We start from the raw sequence: 13,568 nt of genomic DNA, 5'->3' as shown, positions 1-13,568 counted from the left end.
GCACAGGCAATTTGTTTTAGGACAACATTCCAGACACTGGTATTCTAGAGATGCTATTGAGACATACACAAAGTATTTTGTAGCCAAAATATGCTTAAGACACATGAAATTAAACAGGTGTTTTTATCATGGGATTTCTCTCACCTTTTAATACACTTAAGAAAATCATGGCTTTGGTCGAGAGGGATGCTATGCTATGTTTTCCAAACTTATTAGAGAGTAGGACATATTTTATTAAAGACTTGTTGTGGAGCCTGGGTGGCTCAGTCAGTTGAGATTCTCACTCTTGACTCTTTTCTCTTCCTGGAAAGTATTTTGAAATATACTAAGTTTAGGGTTTCCCAGACTGACATTGATTGGTCATTTGAATATGATCTGAATGTAGTAATACAAATATCTCACTGATTGTTTAAGGTAGGTCTTGATAACATGAGTGTCCAAGTCACCTCAAGATTCCTTGAGATCAGGAATTTTCCAGAGGTAAGTGTGGGCCGCTTCACTATTAATTAAAGAGGATACATAGGAGGAAGTTTAAGCATAAGACTGTCTAGAATGTAGCAAGTCACAGAGTTCTTAGACTCCCTGCCCTTGACTCACTATGTTGTGTTTATTTAGGAGAGATCTGTGAACTCTTTGTCAGAAAAGTGATAAAATATATTATTCCAGGGCTGTGCACTCCAAGAAAAAATGCAGTGGTCACCACATGATATAATAGTGTGTTCTGTTTAGGGCACATTAGTTCAGAAGGTGAAGACAAGTGAGAGTATAAAAGATGGTCAAAGAATGAGTAAGGACGTTTGGGATTGATGGCCAGGAAATATTAGGTCCACAAAAACTGCTGCTGCTCTAATTGTCCACATGTGGATTCACTGTTGAAACTGCCTCAGAGGTTAGACATGAGGATGTTACCTCACTTTAGCGATGGGGGATCTGGAAACTATAACCAAACATAGAGAAAATAAGTTCGATGATGATATGAGAAGAGACTTTTATATGCCCTTTGAAAAACTTATTTGAATTGCATAAAATGTTAGTTGGAAGTTTAGTGAGGATAAGCTTTTTTTTCTCCACTTTTTAAGATTGAAGTGAAATTCACATAGCATCCAATCAACCATCGTGAAGCACACAATTCACAGACATTTAGCATATTCACAGTGTCGTGAAGCAGTCAGTCTAGCTAATTCCAAAACATTCTCATCACCTACAAACAATTTTATTTTATTAAACTTTTATTTCAAGGTAATCATAGATTGACATTTTTTCACAAAATTGCAAAAACAGTTCAATGGAAGAAGGGTAGACTTTTCATCCAGTGGTGCTAGGACAACTGGACAGCATTGGCATAAAAATGATTCTTGAACCCAACATTACACCTCATACAAAAATTAACTCAAAAAAGATCATGGGCTCAAATGTAAAACATAGAATTACAAATATCTTAGAAAAAAAATATAAAAGAAAATTCTCAGGATCTGGGGCTAGATAGAGTTCTGGGTCTTGACACAAAAAGCATGATCCGTAAAAGAAAAAATTGGTAAATGAGACCTTATTGAAATTTAAAACTTTTTTTTCTGTTTTAAGCCCTAGTGAAGACAAAAAAGACAAGTTACAGATTGGGAGAAAATAGTTGCAAACTACATATCAAACAAATTAGTGTCTTAGAACATGTAAAGAATTCTGCAAGCAGCCAGTTGCAAAAGGTTTCATACTGTTATGATTCCATTTACATAGCATTCTTGAAATGGCATAATTATAGATATGGAGAACAGATTAGAGAGCAGGAAGGAAGGAAGTGGGTATGTCTATTCATAGTCAACAAGAGTGATCTTTGTGATGATGGAGGCTTCCCCCACTTGACAATATTAATGTTGATATCCTGGTTGTAAAACTCTATTTTTTTCAAGATACTACTTTTCAAGGAAACAGGATAAATGTGAGATTTCTCTGAATTATTTCTCAGAACTGCATGTGAATCTACAACAATCTCAAAAATTTCTATTAAAAATATAGAATGAGTTTTAGATGACTTTCAAATAGTAGTTGATAGGTAGCCTTATTGGGTGCCCAGGTGGCTCATTTGGTTGAGTGTCCAACTCTTGATTTCAGCTTAGGTCATGATCTCAGGGTCATGAGATCGAGCCCTGCATCATGTTCCACACTGGGCATGGAGCCTGTTTAAGATTCTCTCTCTCCCTCTCCCTCTGCTCACTGGTCCCCACTTGTGTGTGCACACATGCACTCACTCTCTCTCTCTCTCTCTCTCTCTAAATGCTACATTTTCAGCATCGTCTCCATTAATAGTTACTGTCACAATGTGTGTGGTACAGTTTGTCAGACTGTGAGTATGGATCCATACACACAGCTGGAGAACATTCTGCAACATCACCTTTATAGCCAGTTTCTTCCTCAAGCTCCCGAACTAGTATCAGTAAGGAAAATGAAATCACATTTTAAGAAAGTGGCTAATAAACATAGTGATTCCCTTCTTTATTATTCTTCCCTTCCAGCATTCATTCTTTCAGAGAGTCAACTGCTCAGATTGAGCACCCACTCTGTTGCCCTTGAGCAGTGCATATTTTAGATGTGTGGCAAACCCATGGCCAGGTATACAATCTAGTGCTCTGATTTAGAGGCCTACTCCAGCCGTTACTAGCTCTGTAACCATGGACAAGTTACTTCTTTGACCCTCAGACTCCCAGAGCTGTAAAACTGTAGTAACAATACCACTTACTTCACAGGGCAATAGCATGAATTAAATGAAGTAACAGAGGTTAAGAATTTAACACTGAGCTTGACACTTGGAAGCTCTCTAATGTTCACTAGGTAATAGAACATTATTTGTATGAGGTTGAGCTAAGATAAAAGTAGGATGAGGGTCTCCTGGGTGGTTCAGTCGTTAAGCATCTGCCTTCAGCTCAGGTCATGATCATAGGGTCCTGGGATTAAGCCCCACATCAGGCTCCCTGCTCAGCGGGAACCCTGTTTCTCCCTCTCCCACTCCCCTGCTTGTGTTCCTCTCTCTGTGTCAAATACATAAATAAAATCTTTTAAAAAGAAAAAAGACAAAAGTAGGAGGAATGACTACAGAGATGTTTTCTTCAGACAGATGGCTTATTTGGCGAAGAGAGAGATGAGAGTAGAGGGGTTAGCTGCAGTTGGAAAGCATGGTGTTCCCTGTTAAGGAGTTTGTAGTTTATCTTGTGGGCTGTGGTGAGTATTTGGAAATATTCAAGCAGGTAAACAAATAGATGATCAAAAGAGTTAACATATACAGCAGTGCAGTTAGGAGGCTGTTACAATGATAAAAATAGTTTTTCTCAGAGTGGGATTCTCAGGCCATATTCATCAGAATCCCTGGAAGGATTATGCTCAGGGATTTCTTTCTTTTTCTTAATTAATTAATTAATTAGTTAATTAATTAATTTTATTTGAGCGAGAGAGAGAGCACAAGTGAGAGAGCCGAGCAGTGGGAACAGCAGAGGGAGAGCAAGAAGCAGGGTCCCCACTTAGCATGGAGCTCAATGTGGGGCTCCATATGAGGACCCTTAGATCATGACCTGAGCTGAGGCAGACACTTAACCAGCTGAGCTACCCAGGCACCCCAGTGACTTCATTTTTAATAGACTTTATAGGTGATTCTTTTTGCACACTTGGGTTTGAGAATTCTGGTCTAAAGGAGAAAGGATGGAATTCTTAACAAAAGAGTATCAGCAATAACAGAGAAGAGGGGAATTTTGAGAAATATTTGAGGAATAAATTAGCAAGATTTGTTCATCCATACGATGTAGGGAAGTAAATTAAAGAAAAGAATTAAGGATGTTGCCAAAGTTTCTAGCTTGGACAGTTGACTAATGGAGATCTGAGGATAAAATTCTGGAACACTAAAATTTAAGCAAAAGAAAAGATGCTGTGAATTAAATCCAAAAGAAATATTTGAAGTGGTTGGGAGGAGATTCAAGAAATTGGGTGGTCATGGAAGTCATGAAAATAAGAGCTCAAAAAGCGAATTGTCAAATGATTCCAGGATCATGAATATGATAAGAAATGAAAAGGGCATTTTGCCCTTGAATTATTTTTATTTACTTATTTTTTTTTTTTGCATTTCCTTTATCTTTAGTTGCAAACATCTTACAAGCTTTTTTGTAAGATCAAGAAGTATATGTATTTTTTTTTTTAATTATAGTAATTAACAATGACACCAAGAGCACCTAGTGCCTGGCATCATTACCAACATTAGATGATATTTGTGTTAGTCCAGTTCTTTCCATATAAGTAATAGAAACCAAAGTCTGACTGGTTTTAATGCCAAAACAAAACATAAAAAAGGTGAAGCAAAGCTGATAAATGCTGTAGGTGGATCTGTGGGGCAGGACCAATTTCCAGGGTTAAAATAATGTCATCAGAAATTTCTCATTACCTCTCGACTTTGCTTTCCTCTGTTTTAGCTCCTTTCTCAGACCAGCTCTACTTTAATGACCGCAAACTGGTTACCAACATCACTAAGCTTTTATTTCATAGTTTACCAATACCAGCAGAAGAGAACTTACCAAAATTGCTTCAAAACTTCTGCTTGCTTCTGATTGGTCTAGTCAGAGTCATGTGACTTCCCCTAAACTAATCCCTAGAGCCAAGTAGATGCTTCTGTTGTGGGCAAGGATTACATCCTCTGTCTCCTGATTAAGAGTAGGAGTTGTCAAAGGATTCCCAAAAGGAAATCAGAGTGATATTACCGGAAACAGGAATGAATCCTGGGCAGACATAAACAACAGATGGCCACAGAAGTAGTACTAGAATATTCATGTGCCAATTTTAATTACATGCTTTATCTTGTGTTGACGTGTTTATCAGGATATTTCCACTTATGTGAATTTCCTGGTCTTTTAAACCTAAAATAGGAACGTGGTAGTAGTAGTAGTAGTTATCTTTTTTAAAAAGACTTTATTTATTTATTTATGTGACGCAGCGAGAGAGAGAGAGATCACAGGTAGGCAGAGAGGCAGGCAGAGAGAGAGGGGGAAACATGCTTCCTGCTGAGCAGAGAGCCTGATGTGGAGCTCAATCCCAGGACTCTGGGATCATGACCTGAGCTAAAGGCAGAGGCTTTAACCCACTGAGCCAGCCAGGTGCCCCAGTAGTAGTTACCTTTAAAAGAGATACTTGGTTTAGAAGCCAGGTTATAGTAGGTTATGTATGGAGCAGATGTGGAAAACAGTGCAACTATAAATGTTTGTTTTTGTTTTTTTGTTGTTTTTTTTTTTTTTTTTAGTAAAATTCATAGAAAAGAAGGGTACCTGGGTGGTACAGTCAGTTGAGCGTGAGACTCTTGGTTTTGGCTGAGGTCATGATCTCAGGGTGGGGAGATCCAGTTGCTCATAGGGCCCAGGGGTTTCTGAGCTGGAGTCAGCTTGAAACTCTCTCTCCCTCTTCCCCCCAAATAAATAAAATCTTAAAAAAAAAAAATAAAGATAAAAATAAAATTGGTAGAAAAAGAAAGGGAGAGAGCCGGAGCTATAGTTTCAATAAGGGGCTGTGTAGGGGCACCTGGGAGGCTCAGTTAGTTGAGCCTCTGACTTGGTATCTGCTCAAGTCATGCATGATTTCAGGGCTGTGGATCCAGCCTTAGGTTGGGCTCAGGCTCAGTGTGGAGTCTGCTTGTCCCTCTCTCTCTGTTCCTCCCCCTGCTTGTGCTCACACTCTAAATAAATAAATATGGAAATGAAATCTTGGGAAAAAAAGAGATTATGCAAAGTGAGTTTTTTGTTTTTCAGCTTGTAGGCAAGGGATCATTGGACAATTCTCTATTGAGAAAGAAAATGCTTACGTTTTGTTTTGTTGGTTTTTATCCCCCCGCCATGGAGTTATTAGGTAAAATGTTTTTCACAATTAGGGTATGTAAATACACATGTCTTGGACTTCTTTTATTTGGCTTTGACCCTTAGAGATACATTACTCAATTCTAAGTTTCTAGTGTGATGTTAACCTTGGTAGAGATCATGTTTTGTGGGAAAATGGGTACAGGAGTACGAGTAAACATTTGGCAGATTGATGATCTGGACATGACCTCCATGTTTGTATCAGACATCCTCTAAATGTTGAAAATGACAATATGGCAATCTAAATGATGCAGATTAATACATTTAAATGACACACATTTTTGTCTCCAGAATGAAAGCATTCTTTTTTTTTTTTAAAGGTTTTATTTATTTATTTGACAGAGAGAAATCACAAGTAGATGGAGAGGCAGGCAGAGAGAAAGAGAGGGAAGCAGGCTCCCCGCTGAGCAGAGAGCCCGATGCGGGACTCCATCCCAGGACCCTGAGATCATGACCTGAGCCGAAGGCAGCGGCTCAACCCACTGAGCCACCCAGGCGCCCCGAATGAAAGCATTCTTAAAAAGTAAACAGTAAAGAAGGTCTTTGGCACACTATTTTGAATTCAAATCTAAACCGTGGATGGAGTGTGTAATTCTGAACTTATCCTTGACCATTGCTTTTGGAATAGGATAAAAAACCAGTACCTGATGATTATTACCAGGGTAGCAATTCACTGCATAAGTTAAAAAGTAAGAGTGGCCTTGAATTTTAACACCAAAATCCAGAAAGAAATGTATCTTGTGCACTCTGAGTGAAAGAAGATGAAAAGCCATTACACAGTGTTTTCACATCTGACATTATAAATCACAAAAACATGAAAGAGGCATTGCCTGCAGCTTTTCTCAAGCCTCTTGGATACAGTTCAAGCATCTTATGCAGAAACTTTAACCCACTGTCACTTTATTCTTCCACCAAAGGAGAAAAGGGAAAAGACTGTCATCAAGTTTCATTTTTCCCGGGACCATTTCATCAAAGTCTATGAGATCACACAACAGAGTTATCAGCCGCCTGAGCCTAGGGCAGCAGACAACAAATGATGCCTGATTCTTCAAGGCTCAGGCTCAGGCTCAGTGTGGAGTGAGGCTCAGTGTGGAGTCTGCTTGATTCACTTGTAGGGAAGAGGCAGAGTGAAAAGTTACCTGGAATATCTTATATGAGCATTTATATGGACATTAATTAAGGGAATGGTTGAAAAAAATCAGCTGTTTGAAAAAACTGAAAACATGGAAACTTGACGGCAGGCAAACTCTGCCAGTGTTCATAGGAACCATTTGAGATGTTAAAGTTGAACCATGCCTCCATTTCCAAAATCATCATTATTATTATGTTTAAACATAAAGACAATGGAAAATCTCAGAAAGGAGATGTATAAGGAGATTTTCTACATTTAAGGTGGTGCTAATTCTATGATTGACAGAAGGAATGTTGCTGATCCTGGCTGAGTGTGGGGGGCCCAGCAGGCGGTAGTAACCCTGTCTCTTATATCCTGCCTTCTGATGTTTTGATATCTGGGGCCTTAATGGCCCTGGAAGAACTGTAACACACAGCATCTTCACTTCGTGCTGCTGAGTGGGGTTGGGGGTGAAGAGCCAGCAAGGGCTGACTGCTCTGTACTGGGCAAAGCAAACCAGATGGTAGAGAATTTCAAAACACTAAAAATGCATCACAAGTAAGAAACTATCGGGAGTAGTGGCAATACCCCCACAAAAGCCTTTCTTGTCCAAATGATAAAAAAAAAAATTTCATTTCTGAGTCTTTATCAAATACACCCAAGACTCTGCCAAAGGAAGATAAAGACTTTTCTTTCCTTCCTTCTTTCTAGAGACCTTGAAGAGCCCAGAGGAAAAGCTGATTGGGATGAATTTAAATGAAGTCCTTTCTCAAGGCTAGAAGATGGTTACTAACCTACTGCATGATCCTTAGAGTCTTATACTTATAAAATGTGCTCAGTGCCCACTTGTCCTAAACCAATATTTTATATAAAAACTTTAGGCCTTTCAGAGTAAAAATCAAATGAAATAAGGTTGTGTATCTTGTGCATGTTATTTCATGTAATAACTCTTAATTCCCAGATTTTATATTTGCTGTTAGAACCAAATTTCAATTTCCTTTTATGCTTATAAAATAATATAATTTTATGCTTAATAATAGTGTTGGGGTTATAAATCAATAACAAAAACTCACTGTAATTTTTATTTTTGAATTGTGAAATTCTCTCAACTCTCTCTTATCAGGTTAGCTGATGGGCTTGTGTTTGAGTAGTCTGTTATGTAACTGAATGTGTCTCTCCAAAATTCTTATGTTGAAACCTAATCCCCAGTGGGATGGTATGTGGAGGTGGGGGGCTTAGGGAGGTGACTAGGTCATGAGGGTGGAGCCCTCAGGGATGGGATTAGTGCCCTTATCAAAGAGACTCAGAGAGCTTTCTTGCTCCTTCCACCATGTGAGGACAGAGTGAGAAGATAGCCATCTATTAACCAGGAGGCCAACACTTACCAGGAATTGAATTTGTTGCCTCCTTGATCTTGGATGTCTCAGTCTCCAGACCTGTGAGAAGTACATTTCTGCTGGTTCTAAGCCACCCATTCTGTGGTATTTTGTTAAAGCACTCTAAAAAGACTAAGACACAGATCTACTTGGTCAGGGCCAGACACACAGGAAAAGCCTTGCACATTACTACAACAGTTCTCATATTGCCCATATTTGTTGGTCCTTTAGGAAAATAGTCTATTTTGCATCTTCACACAGAAACTGTGGAATAGTGGAAAGAACAAACATACATACATACATTTGATGCGAATTGTTGGCCAGCAGTCTGTACCACCGGCTAATCAGATACTTTGGCCAAATCTCCCTCTTTCACAGTATGATTGTATAAATTGACTAAAATACTTAAAGTCATTCCTGGCACATAGCAGCATTAAATACATACTCCTTTGCTATCATACAACCCTTCTCTCTCTCTCTCTCTCTCTCTCTCTCTCTCTTCCCTCCCCCCACCCCCCAGTGGTACTTTCATTTTTTTGTCAGTTTCTGAAAGAGTAACTTTTATCCTTATTTATTCCTGGGTGAGGGGTGTTTTCAGGAAATACAAACTTTAAGGCTTCTTATTCTAAACTTTCATCCAGTGGCAACTAGTTTCGAACTGCCTGTTTATCAAAAATGTCCAGACTATCAACCCTGCTCATTTTAGAGCTCTAGTTATGCAGTATTAGCAGTATTTTTTTCTATTTTTCCCCATAGTTAAGTTCCAGTACAAGAGGTAACAACAAAAGTAGGTTCTGCCTATCTGAAAATATTTATGCTTATTCATGCTGTTCCCAGTGCAAGGGTTCATTCATCTCCTAGGATGTGGCAGATGGAGCAATTGCTGCTGACTGATTTACGGAGGAATTCTGAGTCAGTCATGAACTTGGCTGGGCCTTGAAAGGTGAGTATGGTTTTGCTAGTTGTGGTTAACAAGGAACAACAGACAGGGTTTATGCTAAGATGTTCAGAAAATATAAGAAAGTATAGCTCTGGTAGAACAATGTTGCATTGACTATGGTCATTATGTTCTCTTCTGTAAGGGCCCCTGAATCAATCTTTGCTAATAATGACATATGAACAACAAGACATGTTAATAAGTAAAACCAAAAATAGAGCAGGCAGCAAGGTAGTAATGGGGACTAGGAAGGCACTGTAGGGGTCATAGAGAAAATATACTTCTACAAAAACTCTCTTCAACCTTTGTTAAATGCTTTCACTGTAAAAGCTGTAGTTTTGTTTGGAAGAAATCGTCTCTTTAGAGATTAATATCACCATGATGGAATCTGCTTTAAACACTCTTTTAAAAAAATCTAGAATCAGCATCCAAATTGCATGACATTGCGCAATGTTCTTCAAATATTATAATCATTAATACAGATGCATTTTGCTGTAAACATTTCTGATATACAAATACCCTAATTTATAAATACACATATATATTTATATTTATATGAGTAAATTTATAGAGAGATAGCTAGAAAGAGAGAGAGAGGGAAACAGAGAGGGAGAAAGCAGAATTAATTTTTTAAAAAAGTTTGGCCACTTTTTAAAAATTCTGAGTATCCCCATTATGATCATTTATATTTACTAGCATATCCATACATCCATCAGGTGAGTTAGAATTCACAGCTGGTAACAGTGAAGTTGACCATGACCTCTGGAAGGCAACATTGTCCAGGGGAAAGAACACAAGAGACTTGACTTGTAGGCTGAGGTCCTCTACTGAGTAGAGTCACCCTGGGAAAGACCCTACATGTTTTAGGGCCCTGTTTTCTCATATGTTGAATCAGAGAGTTGGATCAAATTAAATTTAAGATAGCTTCTGTATAGTTCTAAAACTATATAAAAGAAAGTGATCAAAGTTCAGGAATCCCAAATGGGAAAAGAAGATGAAGAAATGCTTCCTAGAGAAGGTGAGAATAAACAATGAAGGATACACAATGGAAATCAGTCATGTTGAGTTTGCAGTCCTGGAGGAGCCATCCAATCTACAATAAGTCTATAGGTATCAAAGTTGGGAAATGTGGAGACTTTAGAGGAATAAGTGGTCTAGTTTGGTTAGGATAGGAAGAACAGGTAGAGAACAGGTTTGAACATGCAGATTGGAACCATCAGTTTATTTATTCAGCAAGTATATATTAAGCACTTACTAAGTGGCAGACACTATCCTACCATAAGATACAAGGGTGAGTAGGGTAGGCAAGGTTCTTTAGGGAAACTTATAGTCTTTTGGGGGAAGAGAGACTATTTAACAGCTATGCTAAGAAAGCATATGATAAGAACAGCTAATGCAGTCTGGAGTATGAGAGTCTTTGAAGATGTCATATTCAATCTGAAACCTAAAGGTTGAATCAACGTCAGCCAGATACTGCTTGGAAGACTGTTCTAGGCTGCGAATATCTGCCTTCCCTAACCCTTGATGTGTAACTCCTATCATCAAATTGTGGGCCGTATGTCCAGAAACCAGTACAAATGGGTTACTGGCACTCCAAGCAATTGAAATTATCATGCAGAACAAGTTTGTTTACCATCCCTGGTCTAGGAGATATACCAAATAGAGCCTGGCATCTCTTCATTTTCAAATACAAAAGTATACTTACAATTTGAAAGACCTCACAAACAGTATTCGTGAAAATCCACAAATAGAACATCAATTTATTCATTCGAGCTTAGCCAAATTTTAATAAAATAAGATAACTTTTAAAAATACATGCAACGTGTGATTAGACAGCTTCTGATTCTATGTTCAGTGTTTGATGAGAACCCAGAGGGAGGAGGCTATAAATTTATAGCTGTGAGTTTCTTTATCAAGATTAACCTGTTGACGTATATAATGAGAAAGTCTAATGGTTGGATTCATCAAAGGCTACAATTTGACAGGGAAAATAGAATTATTGACAATTGTAACTAAGGGTATAGGCAACATAGAAAAAGACAGAAAGCCAGAAGGTTGCTGACCAGTGGGCGAAAAGGAACTGACAATTTCAGTAAGTTTAAAGAATTCATTGGGAGTGAGGGGAGACAACCAGTGAAGGTTCCTAGGGAGTGGGATACTGAAATGTGAATGTCAGAAAGGGGGATGGAAGCTTTAGGGTGTAGTCATGGGAGTGGGAGCTGAAGGAAACAGGAAAAAGCAAGTGACTGTGAGGCCATAATTTTGATTGAATGCTCCCATCAATATTTAAGTCATCTAGGATTATAATGGGAATAAGAGTCAAATCAAAACTTTAAGCCTTGGGGGAGGAGTCAAGATGGCGGAGAAGTAGCAAGCTGAGACTGCTTCAGCTAGCCGGAGATCAGCTAGATAGCTTATCTAAAGATTGCAAACACCTGAAAATCCATCGGCAGATCGAAGAGAAGAAGAACAGCAATTCTGGAAACAGAAAAACAACCACTTTCTGAAAGGTAGGACCTGCGGAGAAGTGAATCCAAAGCGACGGGAAGATAGACCCCGGGGGGAGGGGCCGGCTCCCGGCAAGCGGCGGAGCAACCGTGCACAAAATCAGGACTTTTAAAAGTCTGTTCCGCTGAGGGACATCGCTCCAGAGGCTAAACCGGGGCGAAGCCCACGCGGGGTCAGCGTGGCCTCAGGTCCCGCAGGGTCACAGAAGGATCGGGGGTGTCTGAGTGTCGCAGAGCTTGCGGGTATTGGAACGGGAAAGCCGGCTACAGAGACAGAGCCGACAGTAAGCTCACAGCTCCGTGTTACCTTGAACCGGTCGCAGGCTCGGTGAGCTCAGAGCGCGGCCGGAGGTCAGGCAGACGGGAGTAACTGGGCGCGGTTCTCTGAGCGCGCACTGAGGAGTGCGGCCCTGGGCTCTCGGCTCCTCCAGGCCGGAGACCAGGAGGCCGCCATTTGTATTCCCGTCCTCCGGAACTCTACGGAAAGCGCTCAGGGAACAAAAGCTCCTGAAAGCAAACCCGAGCGGATTACTCACCCCGGCCCCGGGTAAGGGCGGTGTAATTCCGCCTGGGGCAAAGACACTTGAGAATCACTACAACAGGCCCCTCCCCCAGAAGATCAACAAGAAATCCAGCCAAGACCAAGTTCACCTACCAAGGAGTGCGGTTTCAATACCAAGGAGAGCAGCAGAATCCCAGAGGAGGAGAAAGCCAAGCACGGAACTCATGGCTTTTTTCCTGTGATTTTTTTTAGTCTTGCAGTTAATTTAATCTTTTCTTTTTCATTTTTTTTTTTTCTCGCCTTCGGGTAAAATTTTTTTTAACTGTTACCTTTTTCTTTTTTAACGATTTTATACTAGTTTATCTAATATATATATTTTTTCTTTTTTACATTTTTCTTAGGTGTATTCTTTTTTTAAAAATTCTTTTCTTTTTTTTTTTTCTTTTCTTTCTTTCTTTTTTTTTTTTTTTCTTTCTTCCTTTTTGAACCTCTTTTTATCCCCTTTCTCCCCACTCACGATTTTGGATCTCTTCTAATTTGTTTAAAGCATATTTTCCTGGGGTTGTTGCCACCCTTTTAGTATTTTACTTGCCCCTTCATTTACTCTTATCTGGACAAAATGACAAGACGTAAAAATTCAACACAAAAAAAAGAACAAGAGGCAGTACCGAAGGCTAGGGACCTAATCAATACAGACATCGGTAATATGTCAGATCTAGAGTTCAGAATGACAATTCTCAAGGTTCTAGCCGGGCTCGAAAAAGGCATGGAAGATATTAGAGAAACCCTCTCGAGAGATATAAAAGCCCTTTCTGGAGAAATAAAAGAACTAAAATCTAACCAAGGTGAAATCAAAAAAGCTATTAATGAGGTGCAATCAAAAATGGAGGCTCTAACTGCTAGGATAAATGAGGCAGAAGAAAGAATTAGTGATATAGAAGACCAAATGACAGAGAATAAAGAAGCTGAGCAAAAGAGGGACAAACAGCTACTGGACCACGAGGGGAGAATTCGAGAGATAAGTGACACCATAAGACGAAACAACATTAGAATAATTGGGATTCCAGAAGAAGAAGAAAGTGAGAGGGGAGCAGAAGGTATACTGGAGAGAATTATTGGGGAGAATTTCCCCAATATGGCAAAGGGAACGAGCATCAAAATTCAGGAGGTTCAGAGAACGCCCCTCAAAATCAATAAGAATAGGCCCACACCCCGTCACCTAATAGTAAAATTTACAAGTCTCAATGACAAAGAGAAAATCC

The 13,568-nt window shown here is 39.4% G+C and overlaps 1 protein-coding gene across 6 annotated transcripts in view; it reads left to right on the top strand.

Moving 5' to 3' along the window:
- PREX2 (phosphatidylinositol-3,4,5-trisphosphate dependent Rac exchange factor 2) overlaps positions 1–13,568 on the top strand; it is a 356,760-nt gene that overhangs the window by 308,614 nt on the left and 34,578 nt on the right. The window lies entirely within an intron of this gene.

The sequence above is a fragment of the Mustela lutreola genome, chromosome 3 (assembly GCF_030435805.1).
Source record: "Mustela lutreola isolate mMusLut2 chromosome 3, mMusLut2.pri, whole genome shotgun sequence".
Lineage (NCBI taxonomy): Eukaryota > Metazoa > Chordata > Mammalia > Carnivora > Mustelidae > Mustela > Mustela lutreola.
The sequence above is the reverse complement of the archived record's forward strand: the minus strand, read 5'-3'. Positions and strand labels throughout refer to the sequence as shown.